The sequence below is a fragment of the Chlorocebus sabaeus genome, chromosome 7, assembly GCF_047675955.1.
Source record: "Chlorocebus sabaeus isolate Y175 chromosome 7, mChlSab1.0.hap1, whole genome shotgun sequence".
Taxonomy (NCBI): Eukaryota; Metazoa; Chordata; class Mammalia; order Primates; family Cercopithecidae; genus Chlorocebus; species Chlorocebus sabaeus.
Genome location: NC_132910.1, coordinates 103,306,666 through 103,318,335, shown reverse-complemented (window position 1 = coordinate 103,318,335; position 11,670 = coordinate 103,306,666). Strand labels below are relative to the sequence as shown.

General features: G+C 42.6%; 1 protein-coding gene across 5 annotated transcripts in view; it reads left to right on the top strand.

Moving 5' to 3' along the window:
• The first annotated feature begins 1,965 nt into the window (after positions 1–1,965).
• Positions 1,966–11,670, top strand: part of FBXW7 (F-box and WD repeat domain containing 7) — a 216,441-nt gene continuing 206,736 nt past the window's right edge. For 3 of the 5 annotated variants that reach the window (XM_008000000.3, XM_007999999.3, XM_073017679.1), the window contains exon 1: positions 1,967–3,128. The gene's annotated coding sequence lies outside the window, so the exon portion shown is untranslated. Of the gene's footprint in view, positions 3,129–11,670 lie in introns of all 5 variants that reach the window. The other 2 variants (XM_073017681.1, XM_073017680.1) reach the window with 2 other exon arrangements.

Genomic DNA, 11,670 nt, shown 5'->3' with positions numbered 1-11,670 from the left:
CCAGTGACAGTGAAAACAGAAGATCACGCTGCTGAAAAACCCTATGTGGTACACACTTAACTGGAGGTGTTCTCTGCTGGGCTGCAGAATTCTGATGTTTGCACTCTTTTCCTTCAAAGCCCACAAAAGTTAAACTCTCTGAGGTGTTTAGCTTCACAAAATCCCCTAAATCTGTGTGTTTTACTCCTTTAATTTCCACCATTCTCCTGCTGTCAGATAGGAAGAGGGGGAAAAACAAAAAATATTTATTTTGTAGCCATGTGAAACCATCACTTGTTGGTCTGATTAACTGTCTTATTTGGAAGGCTGTAGCAAGGGATTGGTCATGTAAAGACAGAAAAATCCAGGGTAATTTAAGCAGGATGTTTAACCTGGCTCTTGAAACTTCAGATCAAGGGCAGTAGGGTCAGGTGCTAGTCTGTGAGTCTCTCCTTGGTTTTGCCACATTCTCCTTTGCCCCTCCCACCACCTTTCCCGCAGCATTTTAATGAACACGAGGCCTTGTATTTACCCAGTTAAAAGGCTCCTTAGTCTACTGTTTGCAGATGGTAGTGGCAGTAGTGGGAGAAACCCAGAGCTTCCCACATTTGTCTATATTACACTTGCTCCTATCTCACCCCCTCCTTCAGGTCGAAAGACTTGTAAAGTCCATTACTACTGCTTCCCAAGGAGGTAGAGTGTACTAGGGTCCACGGACAGAATTGTGGAATCTGCTTTCATCATTGCTGCTGTTTTAATCTTTTCCTCACACTATTCACTTAAGACAGATTTCTGAGGATTCTGGTCCTTTTATCTTAAATTTCTTTTCCTAGAGAACTACACTTTAAACTTCATGAGTTTTTACTTGACTTTCCTTTCCAGGATAACATCTGTAGGAAAAGCTGCATAATAGTAATAACATTTATTTTAGAAAGAAAATAACCTTTGAGTCAGACCTGAAACACAGGCTAACATTTCTTGATGACAACGTACACTGATGAACCAAGATCAGAAGTTCTCGAAGCCCCAAGTCATAAGAAAGAACCATTCGTAAAAGTGAGGCACTATTAAATTCTTCCCCTGACAGTTAAAAATCCTTCAATAATCTCCCAGAGGATGGCTCCCTTCCAATCCTCCCTTCCTGCCGTCCTAACAATCTGCACGAGGATGGGTTCCTTCCTCTGCCCGGCATTTCGTCTCCTTGTCCACTAAAGACTCAGGTTGTGACTGTACTCAAGCCGCACCCCTGTTTCCTTTCACGGCTAGGAGGAGGGAAGGAATTTATTACAACTCATTTGTACAATGCACTGTAGTTTACAAAGCACTTGCACTTCCACCATATCCTCTGAGCTTCGCGAGTGCCACGTGAGAGAGGCATTCATTCATTCATTCATTCATCAAACATTTGCTCGTCCCGACCACACGTTATCCAACGCCGGGTCTCACCCCACGCCACGGGAAAGTTGGGGCGCTCTCCCCCTGGAGCAGGTGCAGCGGATCATGCTGTGCGGGAACTCCTCGATCAGTCCTGCTTTTCGAGGGTCTGTCTGGGGCCAAATGCCTCATCTTCGGGTGGTGCGCGCAGATGTCTGAAGGCGCGGCCTGGGCCTCCTCTTTCCTCCCAAAGGAGCAGTCCCCACCTGCCCCGAAGGAAACCGCTACAGAGCAAGCTCTCCAGGCCGCCCTCGGGTCAGGGGTAAGATCGGGCGGCAGCTTAGGCTCGACTCGGCTCCTCCCCTTCCTCTCTTCAGTTCTGACGCGGCCGTAGAGGCGGCAGCGGCGGCGGCGGCTGCGAGTCCCGCGGCCCGAGGCGCACCCACCCGCTCGCCGATCCCCACTTCCTCTTCCCTTGGAGCGTCATCAGAGGGCGCCAGAGGCGCCCAGGGCGGGGTGGCTGGAAGGGGAAAAGAGGCCAGCGGAGGAAGCCTCAGATCGGAAAGAAGAGGGAGGGGGAAGAGAGTGGTTGCTAGGTGACTTGCGTCATCGGCAGGCGCCGCTCTCCTCCCGCCCCTCTCTCTGGAGTGAGGCGAGAGCCCCGCACAGAGCGAGGGAGACAGCGAGCTGAGCTCCGGGCGCTGCCGCTGCTGCCGCCGCTGAGAGTGAGAGCGAAGGCGCATCCGAGAGACCCAGCCCCCCTGCACTGGCCGCCGAGACCTTCGCTCTCACCTGGGCCAGCGGGAGCCGCGGCCGCACTCCTCTCCCCCCCCTCACCTTCCCGGCCGGCAGCGGCGGCTGCTGCACACGCCGGAGCCGGAGCCGGAGCCGGAGCCCGAGCCGGAGCCGGCGGCTTGGGGGGCAGGGAGGCGGCTACCACCGGCCGGGACTGGTAGCTGCTCCGTGGTGAGAGAACGCTGAGGAGGCGCCGGAGCTTCTGCCTCGTCCCGGGGGGCCTGGGGCGAGAGACCCCCAAGGTGTAGGGAGGGGGGTCCCAGCCGCAGCGACACATGCGGGAGCCGGGAGCGGGGGCGGCGCCGAGCGGAGCCGGCCGGGTCCCTCGCCTCGCCGCCGCCTCGGCCACCCGCCCGGGGCCGTAGCATCTTGCCCCGGAGTGTATGAACCGGGGGCCCCAACCAAGCTCGGCAACCACCCCCCGGCCGGGGGGGCGGGGACCCCGATGTGAAGCTGCGGCTGGGACGGCGGAGAGAGCAGGACCGACGCTGCCGTCCTTTCCTCACCTTTCCCCTCCCCTCAGCCCCCTCCGGGGGTCTTCTCCCTTGGCCAGTCGCCGGCCCCCCGGCTCCTTGGCTGGACTCCGGGAGGAGTTCTTAGAGCCCCCCTCCCCCGCCCCAGTCCCGAGGGCGGCGGGGCCGGGGGGGACCCGGGGGGCCGGCTGCAGCCTCCACCCAGAGGAAACTTTACAAAAACAAAATTCGGAGTCTCCTAAACCTGACTGTCCCGGGAGAAGTGGCCCTGGACGGGCAGAAGCCGCAGCCTGAAAAGACCCAGGAAGAGGAAAAGAGGAGGTAAGCGGGGCCGCCGCCGCCTCTCCCCTGGCAGCGCGGAAGAGACCCGGGTGGCCGCCTGGTTTAGCGACACGAGCACCGCTTCAACCTCAGTACCGCGCCGGAGCCTTCCGCAGCTGCCGCCTCAGTCCGAAGGAGGAAGGGAACCAACCCACTTTCTCGGCGCCGCGGCTCTTCTCTAAAAGTGTGAGTGGCCCCGGGAGAGGGGATTGAGGGGGAGAAAGTGGGAGGATGCCGGCGCTTCCTCCTGGAGTTTTGCTGATGTTCTCCAGTAGTGTTGGGAGCCTGTCAATGAGAGGGTCTAGCTTTATTCACAGAGGGGGAAAGGTGTTAGAGAGGCCTGTATTTTGTGACTTTTTAGCTCTTTGTACGAGTAATGCCAGTATGCAGGTTTTACTTGGAGGAGTTCTTTCTACAGAGTGAATACTCGCACCTTTCTGGCCAGTAGTTGGCAAAGGGAAATAGAGGAAGCCAGAGCATATGTGCGCACAGAGGCCATCTGTATCTGTAAACTTTTCCTGGTACTGTGGGTGTGTGCGGTTTACTTTTTGTTTCTGGGGTACTCTCATATAGGTTCCCGAGTGAGAACCACTTACCCTGTGGACCCCTGAAGGTAAAATTCCTTTGTTTTTTTTTTTTTTTAAACAAAACGAAACAAAACCAAAAGCCAGTCCTGAGAGAGGTTCATTTCAGTACCTATTGGTACAGGAGTTAAGCTTCTCAGTTCCTGGATCCAATTCATGTGTATTAGGAGGACACTGTAACAGATGTCAGTTATTCAGGAACTTGAGTTCTCAGGAATCACAACTTATTTGGGGAAGAGCATTTATCATATTAATCATTTTATAAAAGTTGTGATTTTTTTTTTCCCTTCACCCCCTCCTTTTTTTTTCTAGAGTAACAAATGACAACACTTTTTTATTTGGTTTGAGGCTTTGCTCTTTTGAATTATCTTTATTTCTGTATCAATTTAGGATACACCTTTGATATTTAAGTCAGGAATGATTTTTTCTTTCCATTATTTTAAAGTTGAAGTTTATAAAACCTTTGACTTGTATTTTAGGTATCTTGTCAGAGTGCCAAGTTAAAGGTTCATGAAAGTAATTAACATTTCATATACAGACCTTAAGGGTTAAACATAGAGCAGGATTTTATGTAGGAAGGCATAGGCAGTACTATACTGAGAATTGTGGTCCATCTAGACAACTGTGGGCTCGTTCTGTCTGAAGCCACTGCTGAGAGATGCTTTGTGGGAATGAATGTAAGCCTGGGATTATCTCTCTATTCGAAGTTCTCCATTCAGGATCTTGATTAGATTAATTTAAAACTTTCTCAAACTTAACAGTGTTTGTTTGTTTTTTTAAAGTAATGAGTTCTGCAAGTTTATTAGCCTGTGTATTATGTGACAATTCATTTACATATTCCGTACCTGTGTCCCTAAATTTTCAGGACACAGAGTTTATATTTCAAGAAATACCAGGACAAGCCTCAGTTTATCTTTTCTTAATTTTATAGACTTTCATTATTTCTACCGTCAGTTTCTCCAACTCTTGTCTTAGAATAATGTCTTTCATTTCTTTGACCACTTTTCCCTCCTCTGAAACTTCTCCCACTGAATTGTTTTTCTTCAGTTGCCTTGTTATGCTTTGGTAAGGAACTTTAAATTCTTTTAAATGTGTACTGACATGAAAATACTGAATAGTGGATGTAATGTTAGACTTAGAATCAGAGTCACGTATTCCGTTTTTCACAAAGATATGATAAAGAGAAATGTAGTCATGTAGAAGCTGTGTTTTGGGACGGAGGGGAGGACAAACTAAGAAACAAACTATAGTTTGAATGTAGGTTGTGCTCTGTCAAAGTTGCTTACTAACTTTAGGACCTACTTTTATTGCTTTAACTATAGATTGGTTAAAAATTACAGTAATTTTTTTTTTTTTTTTTTCCCGAGACACAGTCTTGCTCTGTCACCCAGGCTGGAGTGCAATGGAGCGATCTCAGCTCACTGCAACCTCTGCCTCCCAGATTCAAGCGATTCTCCTGCGTCAGCCTCCCGAGTAGCTGGGACCACAGGCATGCACTACCACGCCTGGCTAATTTTTTTGGATTTTTAGTAGAGATGGGGTTTCACCATGTCGGTCAGGCTGGTCTTGAACTCCTGTCCTCAAATGATCTACCCACCTTGACCTCCCAAAATGCTGAGATTACAGGCATGAGCCACCGCGTCTGGCCAAAAAATTATGGTAATGTTTAGCATGTTTGGGCCAAAAAATTGTGGTAATGTTTAGCATGTTTGAGTAGAAATGACAAAGTATTTGGGGTCCCTGCCTTTGAGATGCTTTTACTTGGTGGTGGAGACAATCAAACACAAATTGCACAAAGCTATAGGAGAGGGGCGATAGACCAATATTTATCTAAGACCACACTAGATGTTAGATATTATTTGGAAACTTATAGATGTGAATATGTTTTTACATTTTTCACTAGGGAAATGTTGCTTTTGGACGTGTACATATAGAACTAATTGAAGTGTTGAAGCCAAATCTGTGAAGGTTTCTTTTAGGAAGAAAAGAGCAAGTAGAGACAACATATTTAAGACTTGGAATTGGAAGGTATAAGGGACAGATAAAATTATGAAGTTGGTTTGAAGGGAATACAGATGGAGGTTGTTGAGTATTGTTAGGGTCAGTTGTGTTTGTGTAGACACATGATTACAGTTCAAAGAAGCAATTGAGAAGAATGTTCCTGAGAGAGTAGTTTCAGATGACTGGGGAGAAATTACATTTTAGGCAAAAGCAGTTATGCCTGGATTAGGATTTTCTTTTTCTAGAGAACCAACATTTTTATTATGTCATGGCTATCAAGGGCTATACAGAAGGAGGAGTGAAAAAGAAGATGCTTAGTGTGTTGCTAGCAGCTTCTTACAAAAAAGAGTTTGGAAATGGTACAGTAAACTTTGTTTTGGATGTGAAATTTTAGGGCAACAATTGGATACTGGTGCAGTTTCAAAACAGCAGAATAGTTTAGCAGGTAATATACTGAAAATGTAAAGTTGGAATTATTTTCAACGTATTTAGGTTTCCCAGAGTACTGATGGAAAGTGAAGAGCTGAAAAGTGGGTATTTTTAGTTAGGGGGAAAATCTGAATGAATGAGACACTACCTAAAATAGATGTTTTAGAAGTGGATAAGTGTTGAAGTTAAAAAGGAATGAGCAGGCTTTAAACATGGCCACCAGTTTAGTCCCAGGGTATATTATTCTGTGTTTTTGAAACAAGCTAAAAGTTTTTATTTATTTTTTAGATAGGGTATATAGGTCCCTTGAGATTAAGTTCAGAAGAGCATATTTAATAATAATTTCATTGTTAAGGAATTTATAAATAGAAGGACAGATTTGTTTCCTCAAATTCATGTTTTTAAAGTTCGCTGTGCATTATTATCGTACGTTTGGTCTTAATATGACGAAGTAAGGCCAAAAATAGCTGACAGAGAAGGCTGCTTCCCTTGTTCACAGTTGGTGTGTGTCTTTGTGTCCCATACAATGGAGGGGATATCCCTGTGTAGGCACAGCAGTGCTGAACATGCTTTTTTTTTTTTTTTTTTTTTTCCTTTTAACCTTTTTATTAAAAAACAAAAAGCAACTTGGCACTTAAAAAATGTAGACATTTTTGTGGCTTGCATTTAGTATTGACTTTAACAGGATTAAGGATTGTGAGGAAGGAAATATATATTCGCACTTTTTTGTGTTCCTTAGTTGGAATTCTACACTTTCCCAGTAGCTTCTCTGACTTCTTAACAGTGATTATTCAAATGGCAGAAACTCTGGGGAAGAGATGTTTCAACAGGGAGATAGGTCTAAGGTGATTCTAGGGTGAAGATACAGGGATTGGATTGTATGCCATATGGAGGCCTTCTCTCGTCACCCTCCACTTTCCACAACACTTTTTGTGCAGTCGAAGCCATGTTCAGATGACTTTTAGAAGGCAACCATTTATAGTTAACGTTATTTACTAGTAAGGACAGTGAGAAGAGTGGTAACTTCATATACTTTGCCTTGGCAACTTTGGATTGATAGGGAATTAGAGAGACTTGAGGGAAATGTTTGTGTGTGTGTGTTTTAGCACCCACCAGATGACCCCAAAGCATAGGCTTATTGCATTGTACTTTGGAGATGGTTCTTGGAGAAGTCTTCTGGTGCTTCTGACATCTCATTGTGTAGAGAAGGAGTTGGCAAACTATTTTTGTAAAGGGCCAGTTAGTAAATATTTTAGGTTTTATGGACCACATGATCTGTCACAACTTTCAGTTCTGTTCTTATAGTGTGAAAGCAGCTGTAGACAACAAGGAAGTGAATGAATGTTGCCGTGCTCCAATTGGCCCATAGGCGGAAGTTTTTGGACCCCTGATACAGACAACTGCCAAATCCACCAACAGTATGAGCTTTATTACACTACAAAGCCAGGACTGGCTATTTTTGGTGGTCTTTGTTTTCTAGGTGAGATGTTTTTCTCTGAGTTCATTTAAAATGATTTGGCATAAAGCACATCCTCTACTGTAAAATACTTTTGCCTTCATGATGATGCAAACTATGGATTGAGGGGCATGGGTGATGCCATCTTTAAAGGGATGCAGCTAAAAAATAGGGACTACCTGCATTTCTTATCTAAAGATAACCACAATTGACATTTAGTGATATACTGGCTTTGTATCATGGCCAAAAGTCTCTGTAAAGAAGCTTGTGGTCATACTTTAGAAACCTGAAAATAAATGTAAAGCATTTTCTTCGTATGTAAAATTAGAAGTGTTTATGGTTGGTTTGAATAATATGAGTCAAACTGTAAGAGCATTAAAGTTTGATACTGCTATCTCTTTAAGTCTTAATCTCTTGCAGTGACTAATTCAGTGTGTAGAATTATTGGCTCCGCAGTTTTTGTTTTGTTAATTTCAAATACTAGTGTATCTTAACAAATTACTTAAATCATTTAAATGTGTACTTTAAAAAGCTTTGATGTATATACATGTATATATATACATATATATGTGTGTGTGTGTGTTTGTGTGTGTGTGTGTGTGTATATATATATGTTTTGGGTCTCATTCTGTCACCCAGGCTGGAGTGCTGTGGTGTGATCTCAGCTCACTGCAACCTCCGCCTCCTGGGCTCAAGTCATCCTCCTACCTCAGCCTCTTGAGTAGCTGGGATCACAGGCACGCACCACCATGCCTGACTAATTTTTTTGTATTTTTGATAGAGATGGGGTTTCATCATGTTGCCCAGGCTGGTCTCTTAACTCCTGAGCTCAGGTAATCCATCAACCTTGACCTCCCACAGTGCTGGGATTACAGGCGTGAGCCACCACACCCGACTAGCATTGAGAGAGAGAGAGAGAGAGGGCCTTATACATGTGTGTGTATATATATGTATATATATGTGTGTGTGTATATATATAGTTTATTTTATTTTATTTTATTTTATTTTTTTATTTTTATTTTTATTTTTTTTGAGACGGAGTCTCGCTGTATGGTCAGGCTGGAGTGTAGTGGCGTGATCTCGGCTCACTGCAACCTCCGCCTCCTGGGTTCACGTCATTCTCCTGCCTCAGCCTCCCGAGTAGCTGGGACTATAGGCGCTAGCCACTACGCCCGGCTAATTTTTTTGTATTCTTTAGTAGAGATGGGGTTTCGCTGTGTTAGCCAGAATGGTCTCGATCTCCTGACCTCATAATCCACCCGTCTTGGCCTCCCAAAGTGCTGGGATTACAGGAGTGAGCCACCGCACCCGGCCGCATTGCTATATTTTTAAGACTGAATCTTTCTCACATGTGTTGTTCAGAAAGTGTAATTCACTTTGTGCAATTTTACATTACAGTTAATATTAAAATATTTGTTTCATATGTCAGCAGATACCAACATTGGATGATGGTATATTTAGTTTCATAAATCCTATTTATTTTAGGATTCCCTTGTTTATGACAGGGGTGGAGATTACTCTTGCAAAAATGATCACTTTTTAGTGAGTATGAAACCTGCTTTTACTTTATATATAGTATTTCTACATACTGTTACTTAAATTGAACAATTTACTTTTTAATTTTTCTTCTTTTAAAAAGAGAGTATATAATCTGACAATGTTAGTATGTCTTTTAGAAGGTCACTATAAAGTTGCTTTCCTAATTTATTTGGAAAGGATTATTTCCTTATTATTTTAAAAATCTTTTAATTTTTGCCTTTTCAGGTAATTTTATCATTGTCCCAAGCCTAAGGATGAGTGGTAATTTAAAAGACACAAGGTGTGCATCTCATATCTGCAGATACTCCAAACAGAAATATTCTCGTTTGTTGATACTTTCAGTGGACCAGGAAAAAATGTGTATTAGTTTTTTTTTAGTGCGACTGAATTGTCATTACAAAAAGATGAGTAAAATTGCTTTTAAATAATGAATTCTTGCTGTTAAATTGTCCTGTTTTTAGACTTTTTCCCCCATTAAGTATAATGGGGGAAAATGTACACACACATACACACAGAGTATGTGTGTGTAGAGGTACCTAGTGTACTGTGCTAGATGTTCATTTCTGCATGACTGCTCTGGAATTTAGGCAGTATTAAAAGACTTTACAAAATATTTTTGATATCACTTAATATCATCCTGTTTTATGTCTTAATGTACTTTTATGTTTTTGCTGCTTTCTGATGATACCTCCTTGGTATTTCCTTATGATACCTTTGACAGTACATTTAAATGGAATGTATTTTTTCAAAGTATGTGACATTTTCTGAACACTATGGGATATATATCTTCTAGTAATTATATTTTTACATGCAAGTATCTTTAAAAATTTCTTCTTATTACAACTTTAGAATTGTGAAACGTTTGAGGGAGCATCTGCGGTTTTTCACTGAGCACTCAATCTGGATATTGGAGTGACAAACTAAAATAACGTTTAACAAAATTTTTAAGGGGTGTTCCTTTATAATTTTTGAGTAACACTTGATTTCTCTAAAGCAGAAGGCTTATAAGAAGAAAATATGAGAGCCAGTGTTCGTCTTGTATTATCCTGCCATGCAGGTAGTTGAAAATCAGAAACAAACAAACGCACAAGAGACCTTATTGCTTGAGTATCTTTTGCTCTTCCCCCATCAGACCTAAGGGACAGCTAGTGGGTCAGTCAGATACTGTGCAGTTCCTGTTGCTATGCTCTGTCACCTTTGCCCTTTCTTTCTAGCAGGAAGATAGCTACTGGAAATCTGGCTGTAAGAAAGAGATAGCGTGTTTTCTCTGTCTCTCTCTCTCTGTGTGTGTGTGTATGTCTGTGTACACATACCTAGTATGTTGTGTTAGATGTTCATTTCTGCATGACTGCTCTGGAATTTAGGAAATATTAAAAGATTACAAAATATTTTTAATATTATTTAGCCTTTTCTCTGAGAGGATCACATCCTCTGGCTTTGGCGTTTTCATCTCACAGCATCTTAAAACGAACCCATCAATGTATATTGTCGGTTCTAACTGTGAAGTCTCAAGGCAAATTGCTGGTTTGTTTTTGGAAGAGTGTGTGTGTGTGTGTGTGTGTGTGTATATGTGTGTGTGTATAATTTTTAAATTTTTAACAAAAATTCCTAATCTAGCCAATGCTTGTGAGAGTCTGTGTGGTTTGTATAAAATTATTTTTTTTAGAGACAGGGTTGCACGTTGTCACCAGACTGGAGGGCAGTGGTGTGATCCTTGCTTACTGCAGCCTTGACCCCCTGGGCTCAAGTGATATTCCCATCTTAGCCTGCTGAATAGCTGGGACTATAGGTGTGTACTGCCACACCCTGCTAATTTTTAAAAAATTTTCTGTAAGGACAGGGTCTCACTATGTTGCCCAGGCTGGTTTCAAACTCCAGGACTCAAGCAGTCCTCCTGAAATGGCCTCCCAAAGTGTTGGGATTACAGGCTTGGGCCACAGTGCCTGGTCAGAGTGTATGTATTTTTTAACAGCCTTTTAGGATTGTATGCTTTTTAGGGGGGTGTATAGGGGGTAATATACCTTTGCATGACATTCTTTAGGTCTGAGAAGGAGTTGCTTCACTAAAAGTAGTAATTTATAATTACCTAATGGTTGAAAACAGGTCTACCTGGAGTCAGCTAGTTTACTTCTGACTATACAGGCAGCTAGTTTACTTCTCATTTACCTAATAAAATACATTCATAATATGAATTCAATAACTCATAATTCAATAATTTCTTGGCTTCATGGCCTTGAACAAGCTATTTATTATCCTTTTAATTTTGGTGGCATCACCTGTTGATGGAGTAAAACATGTCCTTTACCTGGTGGTTGTTAGGATTAAATGAGATAATATAAAGCATGCAAAGCTCTTAATCCAGTGCCTGGCATATAGCATTTGACCCGTCAGTGTTAATTTATTAAGTTAAAGTTCTTTTAAAGTGTGCTATAGATAGAAGATTTAAATCAGGCCTTATATTGCCCAACATTTAAATTCAACACTTGAGTTTGGTGAATAATACTGAAGTAATTCTGTGTTTTCAGAAGCATCTAAAACTTCATTAACATTTTATTAAAAACTGAAGAAATGACAGAACTGTTGTGCTTTTTTTAATAGAAAAGAAAGACTGATTTAAACATAACTGGAATTTGCATTTATTTTCAAAGATCTCAGTGCATGGACCAGAAAAGAATCCTTTTTTGAATAATTAGTGATTATCTATGATAGTGACTATGGT